Source organism: Lathyrus oleraceus, chromosome 3, assembly GCF_024323335.1.
Source record: "Lathyrus oleraceus cultivar Zhongwan6 chromosome 3, CAAS_Psat_ZW6_1.0, whole genome shotgun sequence".
Lineage (NCBI taxonomy): Eukaryota > Viridiplantae > Streptophyta > Magnoliopsida > Fabales > Fabaceae > Lathyrus > Lathyrus oleraceus.
The window spans coordinates 37329876-37353044 of record NC_066581.1 but is presented as its reverse complement, the minus strand read 5'-3'; the positions used below and the strand labels follow the sequence as shown (position 1 = coordinate 37353044).

Sequence of the window (23169 nt, the reverse complement as noted above, 5' to 3'; positions counted from 1 at the left end):
TTCACCCACTGGCGAAACCAAATCTCAAACGGTAACCACGGCTTGAGACTAGCTGATGCTTGCAATGATGATGCATGATTTTTTCAGCGTAATGCTCCATAATCATGGAAATGCTACGCAATTAGGTATGCAATATGCTATGCTTATCTACATGATGAATGCATAAAAAGTATCCCCCTCAAGGGACTCTTCTGGGGAGTTCGAGGCACTCTGCTGAGGAACTCGACAACACTCCAATCTCCACCCTGCCGGGGAATAGCACTGCTGCTGGGGAAAGGACCACCCTCACCAGGGATGACCTCCACTGAACCCGATCCGCTTGGGAACTTCGCTGGGGAAGAAACCACCAACGCACTCTACAGGGAAAATAGCAATCTTTGACTTGCTAGGGAACTAACAAGCTCCATCATGCTAGGGGAAACAACAACCTTCAGGCCTGTATGCCAAGGAAACACCGATCTTGAACCCGCTGGGGAGATAACAATCCCGACCCTGCTAGGGGAAACAAGGAAAATCTAGCATGGAACACCCGTCGACTCGTTGAATCATGGTATTCACCATCTAACTCCAGTGTCATCTTTCCACTTTTGAGAGCTCCCAGACTCGTCTGAACTTTTCTGATTCATCACCTTGTATTCTTGACTTCTCCGTACTCTACGGAGATCGAACCCCTCAAATTGGTATCAACTTTCCAATTCTTCAGACTTTGAAGAGTCTTCTTGATTAATCCTCTAGGATCGTCGCCCGCCTTTTGCCGTCTTTTCACCATTTTTCAATTCATTGTCCCTGATTGGACTCCACGGGGATCTCTTGTCAAAGGCTTCACATCTCAACCTGCAAGTGAGTGAGAATATATACCAGCGCCTGCAAAAGAGATCGTTAGATAAAAACGTGCCCCAGGCGTGCCAAGATTTCAACACCTGGGTCACTCAACCTTCCGAATAAGATTTCAGGCTTTCAATCTTATAAACATGCATTGGAAGGGATCTCCATGTCTCAAAATGCAAAGATTCTTTATCAAAATAAACAGATGTTTTTGCAATCAAAGCGGTAATGAAAACAAAAACAAAATTATTCGACTGAATATGCATTTTATTGATTGAAAAGGTGGCTCAAAAACTGAGCAATACAAAGGAAGCAATTCCTGAAAAGAGGTAATTGCGCACAAAAGGAAAAATCTATCCTAATGGCAATGTGAACCCGTGATCTCATCGAGTTCCAACTCGGTTACACCCCATATGTCCTCAAGACTCTCCGCACTTTCTGCCTTCTGAACAAGACGCTTCCGACCGATCCCTACTAGGGATTATCCATGTGTCTCAACCAAAACACAAACGATCATGCTAGACGCAGTTGTTCGTTTCAATCCCTCTTTTTCCTGGACCGCCCTTTCGGGTTTTCAGTCCACCGGGATACCCTTTTTTGCCCAAGCCACCCTTGTGGGGTTTTCGACTTGCCGGGTGTACAGTTTTTCTTTTTATCCCTAATTTTTGCCTGAACCTTTTTTCATTTTTTTCTGGTTCGCCGGGATGCCCCTTTTTGCCTGGACTATTTTATTCTTTTTGTCCAGCAGGTCTCTTTATACGAAGTATTTTTTAACTGCGTCCGCATTCACAGGGGATGGAAAATCCTCACCATCCATGGTCGTCAACAACAAGGCTCCGCCAGAGAAAACCTTCTTGACTAAGAATGGACCTTCATAATTGGGTGTCCATTTTCCCCTACGATCGTTTTGAGGAGGAAGGATCCTTTTCAGCACCATATCTCCCACATGATATACACGAGGTCGCACCTTCCGGTCAAAAGCACGCTTCATCCGCTGCTGGTACAATTGTCCATGACAGATGGCTGCCAGCCTCTTTTCCTTAATCAGGCTCAATTCTTCGTACCGAGTCCTTACCCATTCAGCCTCTTGCAATTTCACGTCCATCAGGACTCTCAACGAAGGAATCTGAACCTCAACCGGTAATACGGCTTCCATCCCATATACGAGTGAGAAAGGCGTTGCCCCAGTAGATGTACACACCGAGGTTCGATACCCATGCAATGCAAACGACAACATCTCGTGCCAATCCTTATAGGTCACGACCATCTTCTTCACAATCTTCTTAATATTCTTAATGGCTGCCTCGACCGCCCCATTCATCTTCGGACGATAAGGAGAAGAATTGTGATGCTCGATCTTGAATTCCCAGCATAGTTCTGCCATCATCTTATTGTTGAGATTATAACCATTATCAGTAATGATTCTCTCGGGAACCCCATATCTGCAAATGATGTCTCTTTCCAGAAATCTGGCAACGACCTGTTTCGTCACATTCGCATAAGAGGCTGCTTCCACCCACTTGGTGAAGTAATCGATAGCCACTAATATGAACCGGTGCCCATTCGAAGCTGTAGGCTCAATCTTTCCTATCATATCAATACCCCACATAGCAAACGGCCACGGGGACGACATCAAACTCAACGGGTTCGGAGGCACGTGCACCTTATCAGCATAAATCTGGCATTTATGACACTTCCGCACGAAACTGAAACACTGGGCCTCCATTGTCATCCAATAATAACCTGCCCTCAACAGCTTTTTCACCATCGCATTCCCACTGGCATGGGTACCGAACGACCCCTCGTGAACCTCTTTCATCAATTGGCTTGCTTCTTTATTATCAACACATCTGAGCAAGACCCAATCAAAATTCTGCTTGTACAAAACCCCATCCTTGTTCAGATAGAACACCATGGCCAAGCTCCTTAGAGTCTTTCGGTCTTTCTTGGATGCCCCCTCAGGATATTCTTGGGTCTCCAGATAGCGCTTGATATCGTAATACCACGGCTTCTCATCATCAGGCGCTATGTCAACAACAAACACATAAGCCGGTCTATCTAGATGTCCCACCTCAACATTAGGGAACTAATTCCACCATTGCACCTTAATCAAGGCAGCCAGAGTAGCCAAAGCATCTGCCAAAGGGTTCTCTTCTCTAGGCACATGATGCAATACCACCTTGGTGAAAAACGTCAACAACCTCCTCGTATAATCTCGATATGGAATTAAATGAGATTGATGCGTATACCATTTTCCGTTAACCTGATTCACGACCAAAGCTGAATCTCCATATATAACAAGGTTCTTGATTCGCAAATCAATCGCCTCTTCAATCCCCAAGATGCAAGCTTCGTATTCAACCACGTTATTGGTGCACTCAAATGTTAGCTGGGCAGCAAAAGGAATATGGGATCCTTTCGGCGTAACCAAAACAGCACCAACTCTGCTACCATTCACGTTAACGGCCCCATCAAACATCAAAATCCATTCGGACTCAGGGTCAGGCCCCTCCTCCGGGATTGGTTCCTCACAATCTTTCGATTTGAGAAACATGATGCCCTCATCAGGGAACTCAAACTTCATCGGTTGATAATCCTCAATGGGTTGCTGGGCGAGGTAATCAGACAATACACTCCCCTTTATTGCTTTCCGAGAGGTATACTGGATATCATATTCAGTCAAAATCATTTGCCACCTCGCAACCCGTCCGGTCAATGCTGGCTTTTCAAAAATGTACTTGATCGGGTCCATCTTGGAAATCAATAAAGTGGTATGAACCAGCATATACTGTCTTAGTCGGCGAGTAGCCCACACCAAAGCACAACAAGTTTTCTTGAGCAGTGAATATCTTGTTTCACAGTCGGTAAACTTTTTGCTAAGGTAGTAAATTGCATGCTCTTTTCGACCAGACTCGTCATGCTGCCCCAGTACACACCCCATAGACCCCTCGAGGACCATCAAGTACATAATTAACGGTCGTCCCTCCACAGGAGGCATCAGAATCGGAGGCTCCTGCAAATACTCTTTTATCTTTTCAAATGCCGCTTGGCAACCATTATTCCACCTGACCGTTTGATATTTTCTCAACAACTTGAATATGGGTTCACACGTTACTGTTAGATGAGATATGAACCGTGAAATGTAGTTCAATCTACCTAAGAAACCACAAACCTTCTTCTCTGTTCTCGGTTCAGTCATTTCTTGTATTGCTTTTACTTTAGCAAGATCAACCTCGATTCCTCTTTCTCTTACAATAAACCCCAGCAACTTACCAGACCGCACCCCGAAAGTGCACTTATTCGGATTCAACCTTAGTCTGAACTGTCTCAACCGGTCAAACAACTTGGCCAGATCTACCAGATGCCCCTCTTCTTTCTGGGACTTTGCTATCATGTCATCAACATAGCATTCGATTTCATGATGAATCATATCATGAAACAAAGTCACCATGGCTCTCTGATACGTGGCACCGGCGTTCTTGAGACCGAATGGCATCACCTTATAGCAGAAAGTGCCCCACGGTGTAATGAACGTTGTTTTCTCCATATCATCTGGCGACATTTTAATTTGATTATAGCCAGAAAAGCCATCCATGAAGGAAAACACCGAGAATTGAGCTGTATTATCTACCAACACATCGATGTGAGGTAGTGGGAAATCATCCTTCGGGCTAGCTCTGTTCAAATCCCGGTAGTCCACACACATTCTCACCTTCCCATTCTTCTTCGGGACCGGCACAATGTTCGCGACCCAAGGAGGATAATTTGTAACAGCAAGGAAACCAGCATCCAACTGCTTCTGTACTTCCTCTTTAATTTTCATGGCCATCTCAGGTCGAGTTCTGCGCAACTTCTGCTTCACTGGAGGACAATCTGCTCTCAACGGTAGCTTGTGCACAACGATATCAGTATCCAACCCTGGCATATCCTGATAAGACCAGGCAAAGATATCAACATATTCTTTCAACAAGGCTACCATTCTGCTCTTGAAGTTTGCCTCCAAAGCAGCCCCAACCTTCACTTCTTTCCTGACCTCATCGGTACCCAGATTTACAATCTCAACTTTCTCCTCGTGCGGTTGAATCACCTTCTCCTCTTGTTTCAACAACCTGGCTAATTCCTCCGACAGTTCACAATCTTCTTCGCCTTCTTCTTCGGCATGATAGATCGGATTGTTGAAGTCATATGAGGGTGTAACAGAATTGTTATCAATGAGATCCGGATAATGATCGCGTCTGCATGAATGTTGATTCATGCATTGCTTTAGAACCAAAGCGAAGCAATTAAAATGAAAATAAACATTGCCATTTTTATTTTTGTTTTTAAACTGCAAAAATAAATGAAAAACAGGGAACACCGCTTTTAATGAAAAAACATCCTTTTATTTATGATGCAAATTTTGCAAAATGAAAAAACAAGAAATATTACTCTACACGTAGAGTGACAGTGATGATCTTTTCGGCCTTCCAGTTCTGGATCTCCATCCCTGGTACGCACAGTTTTATCCATTGATCAAGCTCACAGTCATTGTTGACCTCTTCACCCACCATACAGATGTGATCTGGATCTAGCATTCCAGCACTGGTGAACGTGAATGGTGGACGACGTCCTCTGCCCTGCCCAGACGAGCCTCGGCCCGGCTAATAGCCAACCCCAAATCTGTATTTCTTGGCGGCGATGTCCATCATCTTCCCCCAACCTGGAGCCTCTCCACTCTTCACCACCTCAGCAGCCTGCTTGTACGAAGAGATGGACGGCTTCTCCTCTTTAGCAAAAATAGCATTCTCCACCTTGACGGTTTCGAAGGTCTGACTTGGCGTTTCCACAATTTCACCGTCCATCTCAACATATTTGAACGATGATAGGTGGCTGACGAAGATGTCTTCCTCTCCGCAAACTGTGACGACCTGCCCGTCCCAGATATACTTCAATTTCTGGTGCAAAGTCGAAGTCACTGCTCCAGCAGCATGTATCCACGGCCTACCCAACATACAACTGTATGCCAGCTGAATATCCATGACATAGAATACCGACTTAAACACCTCGGGCCCGATCTTCACAGGGAGCTCCACTTCCCCAAACACAGCCCGCTTTGAACCATCAAAGGCTCTCACTACCAGGTCAGTGGGCCTCAACACCACTCCTTCGCAATCCAGCTTTGCCAAGGCTTTCTTCGGCAACACATTGAGCGATGAGCCGGTATCAACCAACACGTGCGAGAGCACGGCTCCTTTACACTCCATTGCAATGTGTAATGCCCTATTGTGATTCCGCCCATCCACAGTCAGATCCAAATCAGTGAAACCCAGCCCATGGCTGGCATTGACGTTTGACACCACCGTCTCCAACTGATTGATTGTTATCTCCTGGGGAACATAGGTTCTCTTTAGTATTTTCAGCAAAGCCTCCCTATGCCCCTCGGAGCTCAGCAATAAGGACAAGATTGAGATCTTGGATGGAGTCTGTTGCAAGTGGTCAACAAGCTTATACTCTGAATTCTTGATGATTCTAAAAAATTCTTCAGCTTCATCATCAAGTTCTCTTTCCGACCCACCAGGCGCCGGTGTCATCACAGGAGTACCCTCGCTTACCACCTGCTTCCCTCTTGCCCTGGCTAAAGCCTCTGCCTTATCTTTCTTTTCTTTTTCTCCCTCTCCACTCCTCAAAGCGTCAGGTGCAAACAACCTTCCACTGTGAGTGAAACCACTGGGTCCGGCATTTACCACCTTTGAAACGGTGGTTTCACATGCAGTCTGATCATCCAACTTCTCCCCATTGCAATAAACCTCTCCACCATAGTGCCACGGCACCGCATCATCATTGTCATAAGGAATTGGCCCAGGTACCGTGATGGTAACCGAAGCCGCATCTGCCAGTGCTGACAAATCGACCGGATAGAAATAGATGGTTATGGTGGAGATATCTTCCTTCCCCAAATCCACTTTCTCAAATCTGAGGCTTCCCTCATCCATCATCTTCTGGACAACCTCCCTCAATAATACACACCCATCGGGAACAACGATGCACGCAGCACAACAGTCATCACAACCCGGGAAGACCCCATTCTTCAACAGTTGTCTTTTGACCTCAGCCAATGGAGTCTTCAATTGATCCACATTCATCAGCCCAACTATTCTACCATCTTCAGAAATTGCATTCACCCCCATTAGACCATGCGCGGGCATGGGATTAGCATTAACATTTGGAGACAGAGCAAAATTGAATGCTTTAGAATCTATCAAGTCTTGGACAACATGCTTAAAAGCTTTACAATTTTCCACATTGTGTCCAGGGACACCAGAGTGGAATTCGCACTTGGCGTTTTCATCATAGTTGGGAGGCCTCTGATCAGGTCTCAAAGGAGCCAAAGTCCTCAACTGAACCAACCCCAAGTCTTTCAACTTCTTCAGCAAGAATGAGTATGTCATAGGTGGCCTATCAAATTGACAATCAGTCATTCGCCCTCGCACCTGATACCCGACCCTCTGCGGTCTCTGTTGAAATGGTTGTCGTTGTTGTTGTTGCTGTTGTTGATTATCAGCAGGAATAGTTACCGCAGTAGTGTGCTGGTAGTAACGATCCCTACTCTGTCCCCTCTGGGCATACACAGCGCTGGTGTCACCCTCCTTCTTTCTCTGACCATTCTCAAAGGGCTTCTTCGATCCAGACGACGAAGCACTACCCTGGATCTTTCCCATCTTTAACCAACTTTCTATTCTTTCTCCGGCCACCACTATATCAGCAAAGTTGGTAACCGGGCATCCCACCATCCTCTCTGCAAATGTCCCCTGAAGGGTACTCATAAATAGATCAGACATTTCTCTATCTACCAACGGAGGTTGGACTCGGGCAGCCAACTCCCTCCACCTCTGTGCGTATTCTTTAAACCCCTCATTAGGCTTCTGAGACATACCCTGCAATTGGGTACGGCTAGGAGCCATGTCAGCATTAAATTGATATTGTTCAAAGAACGCATCACCAAGATCCTGTCAGCTCTTGACATCAGATGACCTCAGCTTGGTGTACCATTCCAAAGACCCCCCAGACAGTCTGTCCTGGAAGAAATACATCCAAAGCTTCTGGTCCATTGTATAAGCAGAAATCTTTCGGACAAAAGCCTAGAGATGAGTTTCCGGGCAAGAACTCCCATTGTATTTGTCAAACGCAGGCGCATTAAACTTTTGTGGGATCACAATCCCCTCAACTAGCCCCATGTTCGACATATTGACAACCCCCGGAGTAGCATAGCTTTCAAGAGCCCTGATTTTCTCCGCCAACACCTGAATCTCTTTATTTGGTGGTTGGACACCATATTGACCAAATTGCTCATTCAGCACGGAGATCTGGTCTTCTTCTCTATCCTCCTCGGCCCCAAAGAAAGGAGGAAACAGGTTATCCTTCATATTGTTACCCATCGGACCTGGTCCACCGCCTGTGGCAACACCGAAACCACCCCCATTATTTATCACCACACCAGCAGTAGTTTTTTTCCACAACACCGGAACCACCAAGGCCATTATTGGACACCCCCTCCTGATTGTTACCACAGTTGGCAGCTGAAGCCCGCTCGAGCTTCTCCACTTTATCAGCAAGTGCTTTTTGCCCCACGGCGAACCCTTGCATGACATTGATCAGTTCACTCATTTTCTCCTTCAGCTCGAGAATATCTGCGTTGGGTAGATCCATCAGCCTGGATGTGTTGCGTCTGGTAGGGTATCTGTGTGGACGGGCTACGTGCAAAGGAATGATTCTACGTGCGCGAGCAATGATTCCTGTAACAATCAAGCACGTTAGAAACCGACACCTGCAAAATAGAAGACAAGTTATTATGATTCATGCATGAATGCAATGTCTATCCATATGAGGAACACTCTGTCTTTCGATCCTGGTTTCATCGAGACAGATAATAATTTGGCAGCCACATTCTGACACTCATCATTTGATTTTGCCATACAGAGAAGAGATATATGATTTAGCAAAGATATCACCCGACCATGTGTGTGATATGTGAGTGCATACAGGAAAGCAAATAAAGCTTGAAGATCGATCAATGAATGACAACAACCACTGTATATCAAAAATGCACTACACGTGCAAGAGTCATACATCAAGTCTGATACAAATCAAATTACAATTCTCCAGAATCAGAAAGAAAATACAAGCAAGTGAATTTCGTCAACAGGCCTGATGGTAATCCACACATAACAACAAAAGTCTAGTCTGCAGAAGGTCCCACAGAAGGCCCTACATCATCAACCATCCTGGTAAACTTCATGGCGAATCTGAGCTCAGTGTTCTCCTGCTGCAGTCTTCCTACCTCCTTCCGGTGAATCTTCATCTGTCGGAAATAATGATCCCTCTCAGCAAGATAATGATCTCTCTCAGCAATAATCTTCACGTTCTCATCTTCCTTAATCTTCAGCTTTGCTTCCCACTCGGCGATAAGAACTCTGACTCTAGCTTCCCTCTGGTTCTTCACAAGGATCTGCCTCCTCTTCTCATCCTCAATGACCTTCAAAGCTCTAGCCAACCTCTCCTTGGTAATGTCGTGCTCCCTCGTAGATGACTCTAAAGTTTGGCTGACCTTGCCATAATAAGCGGTGTCTACCTCAAAGCGCTTCACCACAAGAGCATGTCTCTTATCCTGGTCTTCTATTTTCCCTTTGATTTCCTGATTAGCCATTTGGATTCTAGCAACACTCATCTCCAATTCAGTCTTCTCTGCATGAAGCTGATCTCTCTCCCTCTTCATCTCTAGGAACTCTTCCATACTGACAGAAGAATGAGATTCCTCAATCAACGAATACCAAGGATCACCCACAGGAAATGGTAAACGAGTGAGCTCCACTCTCTTGCTGAGCCAATCATCAAACAGAGGAAAAGACCTGTTATTAGCTCTACCCCAAGAAAACTTGCCTTTCCTTTGAATGTGGCGCCATGCATTAGACACTTGCCTTAACGATGACTGGTTACCCTCAATCGGGAAGTAGAAAGTTACCTGAATCTCACTCATGAGAGGAGGAACCTCCATAGCGAATCCCATTTGTCTCTTAAGAAGCGTCGGGTTATAATTAATACAACCATGAACTCCTATAAGAGGCACATTGGGAAAACTCCCACAAATGCAAATGAAATCTTGTCCAGCCCCACTACTGTGAGTCCAAGCTATGTCTTTGGCTCGCAAACCCATCAACTTGGTTGCCCAATTCACAGTATGGTCAAGAAGAACAAAAGCACCCCTGGAAGGCAAATATCCCATGAACCACTTGTATAACAGCTGAGCACAACACCTAATCAATCCCCCACGCCTCTTCTCGTTCCGATTATGGACCGAGTAATAAACATCCCCAACCAGGGTAGGAATAGGATTCCTCTGCACAAACACCCGGATGGCATTAATGTCCACAAAGTTCTTCTAATTAGGGAACAAGATGATTCCATAAACGCTCACAGCAATCAAAGCACAGACAGCCTTCCAATCACCCAAAACAGCATGCTCCTTGGCTTTAGCCTCGAGGAAACTCAGATGAAAACCAGGCAACTTTCCCTTCTCCTTCAGACCTCCTTTAGTCACTTCGGGGCTCAAATAAAGAGCACGGGAAATCCCACAAACATCAGGTTCTTCCTTAGTAGCATAAAAAGGAACCTGATTTCTGATCTGAATACCCAAGATACTCGCATAGTCCTCCATCAAAGGCCCTAACAAGTAATCCGGGAAGACAAAGCATCTCAAACCAGGGTCATAAAACTGGAGAAAAGTATGGATGACACTCCTATCCCTGTCTGTGAGCCTGAAAACCATCTTCAGAATACCCCCATAAGTCTCACGGAACATCCCCACATGGTCAGGCGTAATCAATGCTATCATCTCCTTCAGCACACCAATCTCTGGATCAAAGAAACTGTAGACAACATCATCCTTCAAACCAGGCCTTATATCTGAGTAAAGAAGTCTCTCAACCAGGATCTCAATCAAGAATGTCCCCTGCATATGGATAAACATGAGTTATATGCGGATAAATGCAAAATGAGAATGATGCTGATGCATGAATGCAATGCACTGTGCCATCCTCCAAGTCATCTGATCATCAACTGTACTGAGTTATGGCCTCTGAACTGATCACAACCATCTGAGGGAATAAATGGCCATAAATCCAACCCAGGAGTTCCGAAATAAACGGAACTGAAGGATATACCACCATCATCACTGGGAAACCACAGGTCTGATAATAACATAATCATCTGTTCCAACCCAGGGAATCCTGAAATAAACGGATCCCCACTGATAAATACCTCGGGCAGAACTCCGGCGTCTCAGAAATAAATCCATAAATCTGACTTATAAATAGGACCCAGATCAATAACTGAACCAATAGTCACCATCAGAACATCACCACCAGAACATGCATCTGTAGGAATCAACCCTCCCCTCACAGGTGAATTCTAATAAGGTCATCCTAAGGCGGATAATGGTCTCGACAATCGGACAAGATACTCAACGGGTTTGCCCTTTCGGGTGTGCCGTTGCAGCTCTCATAAGATCATCTAAACCAAAGATCCGGGAAAGAACGGTCACCGAAGTCAATAGCTCAGAAGAGGTAACCCAACCATAGTGGAAACTCCACTATGGAAAAGCTCTCTCCAAAGAACCTCGTCCGACTTGTGGTATGTCACGTCACAACAACATGCCCAACCAACATGTGAGGAACGTGAGACCACACTAATCCTAGGTGTATACTCGGGCCTGGGTTTTAGCCCCACTCAGAACACCCACCCCAAAATCAGAGGAACCAAACCTTTACAGAATCCAGCATAATGATAATATGATGCATGCAAACATTTATGCAAATATATACACAACATAATAATCATGAATGCAATAAATAAAGAAATAAAAGCAACCAAAACTATCCTAGAGAGCGCTAGGAATGACTCGCTTAGGGAAGATGGACCAGCTAGAGGTCAACTTCTTATTCCCCAGCAAAGTCGCCAGCTGTCGCATCCGCGAAAAACAACCGGCGGGAAAAAGCAAACAAACAGAGCCGCCACCGTGCGTTATTTATCCCAACGGAGGGAAAGGAAACGCTCGAAGTAAACCTGGATAGGAAATGGTCTTACGACCGGAGATTGCAAGGATCGGGAGTCGGTTACGCAAGGGGAAGGTATTAGCACCCCTCACGTCCGTCGTACTCGACGGGATCCACGCTCAAGAGAATAGAATAAGGTTGCTAAATAACTGCTCAAAAATAATGCACACACACTGGAATAAAACACAGATGGAAGAAGAGGGGAACGGGCTCGCTAGGATATCGCATCATATGCCTACGTATCTCATCTGGAATGAGAATCAGAGCTACCGTAGTTCGGCTAACGCACGCCGAAACAAAACACATATAAAGACGCTTAAACATCAGAGCAAACACACAATTGGAAACGGAATGCCAATCGCTGGTCTTACATCCAACTCCACAAGAGAAATAGGAAACAAATAGCCAATCGTTGGGCTTACATCTGACTCCACAAACAAACAACACACTGGAAACCAAATGCCAATCGCTGGGCTTACATCAGACTCCAAACAACCAATCACAAACGGGAAACCGAATGCCAATCGCTGGGCTTACATCAGACTCCAAACACACACACACAGAGCAAAAGGGTTAAAAAAGAAAAAAAAATGAACACGCTGACTAACAGGGAGTCGGGAACTCGAACCTAATAACTGTCAAGCAAAACACACACAAAAAAGAAAAAGGGCGCCCGGAGAGATCTCGCACGATCTCCTGCCTACGTACCTCATCTGGTATGAGGATCAGGGCGACGTAGTTCCCCTAAACAGGGAAGAACTTCTATCCTAACTAGAGACTAGGGAGATAACAACTAAAAGGGATATACGACTCGAGCCTAGAAGTTGTCATGCACACAGTCCCTATATTGAGGTCTCTAACAAGTGTTTGACTCACACAGGCAGTGAGCCAACTCAAGTCTATCTCTACGTACGTTCAACTTCCTCGAAAGTTGATCATACGACTCCTACAGAAAGGAGATGAGAAGCAAAAGCAGATAAACAAACATAGGTGAACAGGTATCACACGCTATATGCAAACAAGTGGCTCATACAAGGCTGGGCTTTAGTCGAGGGGTCATATCAACCTCGACAAACAAGCCAACTGGAAAGGTGGCTGAGGCTCTTAACCACTGACATTGACTGTCAGGGTGAGCAGATGAAATGGGAGATGAGGGTTAGACCTCACAGCTCTTAACCCGGCCTAGGTGAGCTTCAACCAAACAAGGTGTGGGAGTCCAGAATGAGGAACTCTATTCCATAATGACTAACTCTATATACAAGATTTTGGGTGTTTATTCAAAATGCATCAGCACGTAGTGCGAGCAAGATGAAAGACTCAACTGAATAGCAGGGGATGGATTGCACATCCCTTCTATCTGCCAATGCCTCTTCACTTAGGAGGTCTTTAAAGTACATGGCACAAACATAAACAATCACAAACATTGCCTCTTAAGGAGGGCTTCAGACAGGTGCCTGCCAAAGATAAACGATAGGTCTTCCAGACTACATGGAGAATAGAATGGTTACCTAGGTGGTATGCCAACCACAGGCAAAGCAAAGCAACTCAAGCAATGAGTTAAAGCGGCTAAATTACGTGTTAGAAAATCTAAACCATCAGTATTCTATTTAGACAAACAACCAACAGTTAACAGATAACAACAGACAGACAATCCCAATATGTACAACATGTAAGCCATAAGAGGCAAACACTCAAGTGATTCCCCAAAGGACCTACAAAAGAACCAAAGGTTAGCAAACAAAAGCAAATAGCCAAGCTCAAATGATGAGGCAACATCAATCATGGAGATGAATGCTTGAACCTGAAATTCAAAGCTCAAATGTGAGTACAAACCCCTAGGGCAAAGCCTAGGGTCAAAGATGAATCAAAAAGTCAAAATAGAACTTGATATTCAACAAGAAGCATCTACAATCAAGCAAGAACATGTCCTAAAAAGGACCAAGTCAAAAGCATTAAGCAAAGTCATTTCATGAGCATGAGAAGGCAATGGCAATTTCAAAGCATACAATTGATCATCAAGAATCAAAATTCCATATTAAAACAGAAATGAGTCAAACAATTCTGGAACTTTTTATGTGCATACAACATGTCAAATATAATCATCATGCCAAAAATTGGAAATAGAGGAGCTCATTTGATAAGGCAATGAAAATGAATAAAATCAACATCAAATTGTGTGACATTCATTGTCACAGCATACTATCACATGCCTAAAATAGAAAAGGAAAATGCTAAAAATGCACAACCAAGCCTCAAAAATCACACAACATGTTGAGAATCAGCACACAAAATTTCATGTCAATTGGATCATTATTGAGCATTTCACATCAATTTGAATGAGGCATGGTATAATTGTGTACATGTTCAAACAATTAAACACCATTAAAAATCCAGAAGAGATAAAATCATGAAATCACACCACAAAAATACTAGACATCCATGTGATCATGTGAGAAAAAATTGGGAATTAATTGGCATCATTTTGTATTTTTTATGATTTTTTGAATGAGCATGAATAAAATGAAATAAAAATACAAAACATGGAAATAATAAAAATGAATGAATAAAATGGCAATTGCATCAGCAGGATTCGAACCGTGCGCAGCCAAAACACACAGTTTAAATAATTGACGTGGCATCCCAGTCACAGTCAATGCGCATGTGGATACAGTCAACCAATACGGACCAATGAATTTGCCAATGGATGCACACGCAAGCGCTTAGTCAGAATGAATTAAACAAATAACATGACATAATGAGGAATCGAACACGCATGGCTTGGGTGAAAGTCTCTTCTACATTATTTTTTTTATGCATGAACCGTAACACGTGGTGAACAGTAACACGTGGAATTTTTTTTTTGCAGAATCACATGAAAATTATATGGATCGAAAGCTACTTCCACAAGGAACATGAATCTCATATCAAAAACAGCCAAAACCTCATGCATCAACCAAATCGAACCAAAACATTTTGTGCATTCAAACTTTAAACTATCATAACTTAGCCAATAATCCACCAAATCACATGAAATTTTCATCAGATTAATCAGCAAGAGGAGATCTACACTATCATGGCAAAAGATTGGAGAATTAAGAGCTTCGAAAAACCTACCTCTTGAAGAACAGTTTCTGGAATCAGTAGTTTCAAGGCCTGGCACGATTCAAATCCACTCCTCTATCACTGTTATGAAGCTTTATGAAGAAATTGAGGCTTGGAGAGGCTTAGATCTAGCTCAAATAACAGTTTCCATCTTCACCTTCATGAGCTTGCTATGCTTGATTTCTGCTCGAATCTTCCAAACCAAAGCTTGATCTACACTAAATGAAGATCAGAGAACAAGAATATGGAAGAAAATCAAAGGCTTATGTGGAAGAAATTGAAGTTTCAAATTGGAGAAATTTTGGAGGGAACTTGAATTTAGATCTAGAAATGGTGAAGAATCTGAAAATTCTGTTAGGATTTACTATTTCTACCATGTGTTAATCCATTTGCTAATGACAATTAAGCATGGTTAATGAAATTTTAGTGAGAAAAGAGGTGTTATGCCAAAATTGATTTTTCACCCCATGCATGGCAATCCCACGTGAACAGTACACATGCACCATGCAATTTCACTTAAAAGCATATTATGAACATGTTGGAATGATTAAAAAGCTCATATGATGCACCAAATTCAAATTCATGATTTTCCCTCCAAAATGAGCATGAATGATCAAATGGTCATGTGATGAAATTTCATGCAATGTGATGAATGATTTGGAAAATACATGTCATGAGAAGAAATATGCAAAAAGAGGCACTCATTTTGGAGTTTTAAATCAAAAGTTATGGCTTGTTGAAGGAAGTTCCATGCACACTTGGTAATGATTTGATCATATCTCCTCAACCATTTATCAGATGCTCATGATCTTGGACTTTTCGGAAATGGGAGAGAAATATCTTCAACTTTCATGTTGGACAAAATTTCATTTGAAGCTTCTTTGATGTTGGAAAGTCAAGTTGAACTTGGTCCAAAAACTTGCCATTTTTGGAAACTTGAAATTACAAGTCACTTTCCATTTTGGGAAACTTTTGATCTGGCTTCAAAATCTTCAAGGTAGATGTTTTCCATGATGAATAAACCTCTTTTGGGCATGAATGAAGTGTCTCAAACCATTTCCCCACCTCCTGGCCTTTAGTTGACTTGCACTTGACTTTTATGGCCCCCAGATGACCTGAAACTGCACTGTGGACTTTGAGCCTCTAGCACCTGAGGAAATGGCTCCAAAATGAACCCCTAGCTCTAATAAGCTCTTCAAAGTGATCATGTGATCCACACCATCAACAAATACCTCATCTCCTTGAGAAACCCTGACTGGAATACTAAAATTGATTAGGGTTGACCAGAGGTCAAAACCCTAATCCCAAGGAACCTGAGCATGAACAATGAACCCCTTACAGATGACAATAACCATGATGATGATGATGTACCCTTGCAATCAAGATAATACTCAACCTCCTTGAGGAACCAATAAAACCCTAATTGAAGAGCAAACCCTTAGATGATTGATCATCAATTCAATAAGACCCTCAGGCATGAATCTCTTAACCTCTCCATCTTCTGAGAAAGACTTAAGAGGATGACCTTCTTATTTTCACATGGTATGCAAAGATGCAATGCTTAATGTCCTACAAAATGAAATGCAATATGCTAAGCTAGTCCCAAGAGAGGAGGGCGAATTTTGAGGTGTTACACTTATCATGATCCATAAATGCTAGGAAAATATTTTTGGATTTTTCAAAAGTCAAAAAGTATTTTAAAATGAATTAAAACTATTAAAAACCAAATAATTAACAAAAAATATTAAATGAAGTTACAAAAATGATTAAAAATAAAAATATGAAACTAGATTTTTCAAAAAAAAACTGGAATTGGTCTCATATTTTTATGACTTCGGATAATTTTTTTATGAATTTTTGAAAATAAAAGGAATTAACTGAAAATAAAAGAAAATAGAAATAAATGAAAAAATGCGCAGCCACTGGACGAGATTCATTAATTGATGTGGCATGGATAAATGGCTCAGATATGAGGGCGCAACGTGCAACCAAGTCAACCGCGTGGCATAATGAATTAAATGAAGTACATATAATGGATGCACACGATTAAAACGTGAGAACCAAATCCAAAGGCTGTGGATGCGTACACGTGGTGATGGTGGTGGAAACCACCATCTTCTCCGGTGGAACAACAACCTCCGGCCACCAGTTGCAGAGAATTTTTTTTTAACCAAAATGGAAAATAAGGACATCAAATTGAAGCTCGTGTGATGTAGATCACCACTGTATCCATGTATCTTCCTTACTCTTCCTATATTGAGAGAAATGTAAAGTGGAAGATCATGGTGTACCAACTGAAAGTGCACGAAATGGAAAATTGAAACCACCATTGGCTTGCCTCAAGTGTGAGGATTTTAGAAAACCACACAAACACAAGGATATCACATTGAATTGCAAGTTCTAGATCCAACAAGTTTGAAGGTATACCTCTGAATTAAAGCTCTTCAGGCCACGAATTCTTCAAGATCTTGACTCCTCTTTGCTCTAGGGATGCAGCGAAGATGATAGGCTAAGGAATTGAGCTTTGAAAATCAACTAATGATGTTGAATTTCAAGCTTGAAAGTGAGAAAAAATTCTGGAAAATTCCTTTGGTATGGCTATGGTTTAGCGTTTCAGATCTCCAAAAGGTTGATGAATGAATGAGAAGGAGTGTTTATTTATAGCTGAGATTGGTTGTGCATCATGCTTCCCTCGTGTGCATGGCATTTGAAAATGGAGATGCATGGGCCTGTACAGGTGTGTAGAAGGCCTAATGAAGGGTGCAAAACCATTATGAGTTAATTTGGAATGGATTTGGACGTGTACATGAAGTGGAACTAGCTTGCATATTAAGTTTCATCATGAAATGCCAAAATGAACATAAATGAAGAGCTCTTTGAAACTCCCAAATGGTAGGTCGAAAAAAGTAATGTGAGTAATGGTTAGAAAGCCCTCAAAATAAGGAACAAAAGTACCGCTGGGAAAAAATTCATTTGGCATTTGGAAATTAATGAAAACTGGTTGTGAAAATTTAGGTACAAAACATGTTTAAGTCACCTTTGAAAATTTTCACCAAAAGTAAGCCTAATCAAACCCCTTTATTTTCATGATTCAAGATTCAAATGGAAAAACCTCCAACATAAACGTTTTAGATCTTTTCAAAGTGATAAATCTAGACTCAAAATTTTCATCATTTGATTTTCTATGACAAAGTTATAGGAATTTGAAGTTAGGTACTTTTTCAAATTCAATGACTTAGGTCCAATATGACCTATAATGTTTTGTATTATCACATGAATTTATTTTAGGATTATGAAATTTTGTCCAGCATAACATTTGAATTAGACATATCAAGATTTCCAATGCATTTGGTATCACCTCAAAATCATAAAAATTAAAGAAGTTGTGCCCTTGAGAAGTTGATCCAAAATTAGGGTTTCAGTCAAAATGACCTATAATGATTTTAAATGAATGATGACCTTCCAAGTCTAAAATTGATTTTTTATGAACATGAAAGTTGTTCATATGGTTATTAAGAACATTTATTCTCTTAGGTCATATTCATTTGACAAACACATCAAAAGTTGTATCTCATTGGTCTTCAGTTTAGTCAGATGACTTGACTGGTCAACTTTTCAAGGCCAAACTTCCAATCTTGATGAATAAATGATTGAGGATTCTCAAATAGGCTCATATATGAATGAATGAAAGAACTTCCCTTGATTATATTTGATCATAGGTTGAGGTTTCTTCATGAGCAAGGCACAGTCAAAGCACAGTTGAATTAGGGTTCCTTGGGAAACAATCCTTAAGCCCTTTGGGTTATCTTGATCAATTTGGAAAATTGAGATACTTGGGAGACATATATGATGGTTAGGAGCTTTGTTGACCAATGTCGTGCTTCTTCTCATCTTCATCTAGCCATTTCATTGAGCTTAGGAGCCTCTGATCGCACCAAATTACACCGTATTTTTGACTCGGATTTCACATGTTTATTAGGACTTTATCATCATTTTATTTGTATTATGCTCTCTTTTCTCTTGTTTTAAGATATTTAGCACTTTCGGACTCTTTTGGAAGAAACGAAGCAAAAAGACCTAGAATTAGGGTTTTTCGGCAAAATTACACACATGGCGTTGCACATGGCGGCCGCTATAGGGGAAGCCATGAGTTACCAGCCCTCAACCAGGAGGTAACCCCCACCTTTGGAAATCACGTTCCCACTAAGGCCCACTAAGGAGAAGTTGGAGGGCACCATGGTCTTTACAAACTGCTGAGAACTCTATAAATAGGTCATTTCATTTCGTTTTCTAGCATCCAACTTAGTTTTACAACACTAAGCATATAGTTATCATTTGTAATAGCGATAACCCGTCACATCGGGGGGTTATCGCACCATTGTGAGATTGAGTTGGGTCACTTCGAGTTGCCGCCGTCTTTAGCTTCAGGAGTCGGAGGTTTATTTTTGTATCAGAATCGAAGCTTCCGTTTGGAGCAGGTTCTTATTTATCGCTTTTACTTTATTTATTTCCCGCATCGCTTTTACTTTATTTATTTCCCGCACTCGCTTTTATTTTATTTATTTCCCGTATCGCTTTTATTTTATTTATTTTCCGCACTCGCTTTATTTTATTTATTTTTCGCACTCGCTTTATTTTATTTATTTTCCGCACTCGCTTTATTTTATTTATTTTACGCACTTTACTCGCTCTCTACGCCTCATATTCTAAAACAAACTTTTCATCATGATTAACGCCGTTATGTTTGTTTGTGTTACCATGTCTGGCTAAATTTTTTAAATGTTAGAATGTAAGGATCACGGTTAATGTAATGTTTCACATATTGAAATCTGTAGAAATACTTTAAAGGTTGTTTTGATTTTTAACTTGAGTTTTCTAAAACAAACTTGGTTAGTTTTAATTATTTGAGGAGTGCGAAAGCACCCTGGCGTAGTAACTAGGAATCTTTATCACTTTAAGGAAAAGCTATTTTTGAAACTGTTTTCGGACGCGTTGATAGGTTTAAAATCAGTAAACTCCTTAGGTAAACATTCCAAATCAAAATCACTTTTCAACAAAGTTTACGAGTCTCATTTCTTAAAAATAGGTTTACTACTTTAGCGTTCTGCGCACCTTTTATATGTGACAATAAAAGGCCTTAATTTAAGGGTAAATTCAGTTCTGAATACGCGAAAGCGACAATTCTCGTTAGACGAATTCTTTTCAAGAGTAGAAAATATTGCCTCATAAGTAGTTCTATTTAGACAATCGAAACATCACTTAACTGACGTGAATTATATTCAACCTGTCTTTACCAGCATTTATTATTTACCGTTATTTTGCAAAACCCAAATCTCTTTTATACCGCCTTAGCTAAACACCGTAACGATAGTATTAGATAGATTGATGATTGGTCTCTGTGGGATCGATATTCTTTTATATTACTTTGACGTTATTCGTGCACTTGCGAATCACAACGATCAAGTTTTTGGCGCCGTTGTCGGGGACCAACTTCGTCAAATTTCATACCCTGTTGTTACACCATATAGTCTAAGGCATTTTTAGCCGGTAAATGCGAAGAACCCGTAGTACCATAAATTTAGTAGATCCTTTAGCAGAACCCGAATGTTATACTCGTACACACCTCTTACTCATCCGAATTAAGAAAGCTATGGCCGAGAATCGCGATAGGCGACCCCTTAAGGAATTTGCCCAACCCTCTAGTGAGGAACCTAGTTCGAGTATAGTAAACCCCCTTATACCTGCTAACAATTTTGAACTAAAACCGTCTTTGTTGCAATTAGTGCAACAAAACCAATACGCGGGTATCGCTACTGAGAACCCGAATCAACATTTAAAAGTTTTTATCCAACTAGCCGACACCTTTAAATCTAACGGCGCTTCGCTCGATGGATCCGTTTGAGATTATTCCCTTTCTCCCTCAGGGATAGAGCACATTCATGGCTATATTCACTTCCAGCCAATTCAATAACTATCTGGGAAGACCTTAGGAGAGTATTCCTTGCTAGATATTTCCCCTAGTAAGACTGTTGTTCTTCGAAACCAAATAACTAGATTTTCTCAAAACTAAGGAGAATCACTTTTAAAAGCCTGGGAGAGATATAAAAAGCTATTAAGAGTCTGCCCACACCATGGCCTAAAACAATGGCTGATCGTTCATACCTTCTACAATGGACTCCATTAGAACACCAAGATGACCATCGACGATGCCGCAGGTGGCGCGCTTATGAACAAACCTTATCCAGAAGCTTGTGACCTAATTGAGGATATGGCCCAAAACCATTATCAATGGGGAACCGAACGAGCATCAATAGAGAAAAAGGAGACCCAAGGTGGAATACATGAGGTTAACTCTCGAGACATGATGCAGTCAAAAATGGACGCTTTTTCCCTTAGGATCGAACATATGTCTACAAACACTAACACCGTAGCAGTTGTCCACACAGATGTCGCATTACGCGAAAAACCGGCGGGAAACGAAAACAACAGAGCCGCCACCGTGCGTTATTTATCCCAAAAGAGGGAAAGGAAACGCTCGAAGTAAACCTGGAAAAGACATGGTCTCGTGACCAGAGAGAGATGGGATCGGGAGTCGGTTATGCGAAGGGAAGGTATTAGCACCCCTACGCATCCGTCGTACTCGACGGGATCCACGCATAAAAGGAAGGATAAAGGTTGCTAAACACTGCTCAAACATCAAACACTGGCTGAAAGAGACACAGAAAACAAAAGAAACTAACTCGGCAGGATATCGCATCCTGGGCCTACATAGTCTGTCAAGCACAGACATCAGTGTCGACGTAGTTCGGACAGGGGGAAACGTGCTCGCTAGGATGTCGCATCCTATGCATACGTATCTTCTCGGACTAAAGAAGAATCAGAGCACTCGTAGCTCGGCTAACGCACGCCAAACAAAACCACACAGGAAAACGACTGCCAATCGCTGGACTTACGTCAGACTCCACACAAACAGGCAAACATGGAGATCGAATGCCAACCGCTGGACTTACATCATACTCCAAACCCACAAACACACACAGGAAACCAACTGCCAATCGCTGGACTTATGTCGGACTCCAAACAAAACAAACCAGACACTGGAAACGATCTGCCAATCGCTGGACTTATGTCAGTCTCCAAACACACACAAAGGGGTTGCAAAAGAAAAAGGGCGCCCGGAGAGATCAGCTCATCTCCTGTCTACGTACCTCATCTGGTATGAGGATCAGGGTGACGTAGTTCCCCTACGCAGGGAAAGAACTTCTAACCTAACCAGAGACTGGGAAATGACATACTAGAAGGGAGACTAACTCGAGCCTAATAGTTATCAAGCAAATTCACCATGGTCCTAGGTTAAGGTTTCTAGCTAACTTGCACAGGGAGCAAGCTAAACCTAAACAGCACAAGCAAAGCACAAGAGCAAGCATACACACAAATAGCACACACTATATACAAACAAAGTGGGCTCACACAGGGTTAGGCTTTAGTCAAGGGGTCATGTCAACCTCGACAAACAAGCCACTGTATCAGGGTGATGTTAGCTCTTAACCCTAACATTGAGAGTTAGGGTGAAGCAGATGAAATAGGAAGTGAGGGGTGTGCCTCACAGCTCTTATCCCTGGTCAGGGAGAGCTTTGAATAATAGAAGGTGTGGGAGTTCAGAAAGTAGGAACTCTTCTCCACAAAGATTAGACTCAATAGATCTTGGGTTAAGATCCACAAGGCATCAACATGTAATGTGAGCCAAGGGATGACACACTGAATAGCAGGAGATGGACTACACATCTCTTGTGTCTTCCAATTGCCTTATCAAAGGACTTTTCCTGCTTAGCACAAAAAATAAACACACAAAGACATTGCCTCTTAAGGAGGGCTTCAGACAGGTGCCTGGCCACATAACAGGCCAGGTCTTCCAGACTACATGAAGAAGAGAGATTATACCTCAATGCTCAAGCAATCAAGCAAAGCAAAAGCAAGTTCACAATGAACTTAAGCAACTAATGTACCTGAAAACAATCTAACTCAGTCAGTATACAACTCAAAAAGTCAAACAGACAATCCAAAAGTCAACAGACATAGTCAAACAGACAACAAGTGCAAGCTACAATGTGCAAGGCACAAGCTCAACTCAAATGAGCTAAAAGCAACCTACAAA

General features: G+C 42.2%; 1 non-coding gene across 1 annotated transcript; it reads right to left on the bottom strand.

Moving 5' to 3' along the window:
- Positions 1–21045: 21045 nt before the first annotated feature.
- Positions 21046–21152, bottom strand: LOC127133998 (small nucleolar RNA R71). Its single transcript, XR_007807782.1, has one exon. It is a non-coding gene; the product is annotated as a small nucleolar RNA R71 (small nucleolar RNA).
- Between the last annotated feature and the right edge of the window lie 2017 nt (positions 21153–23169).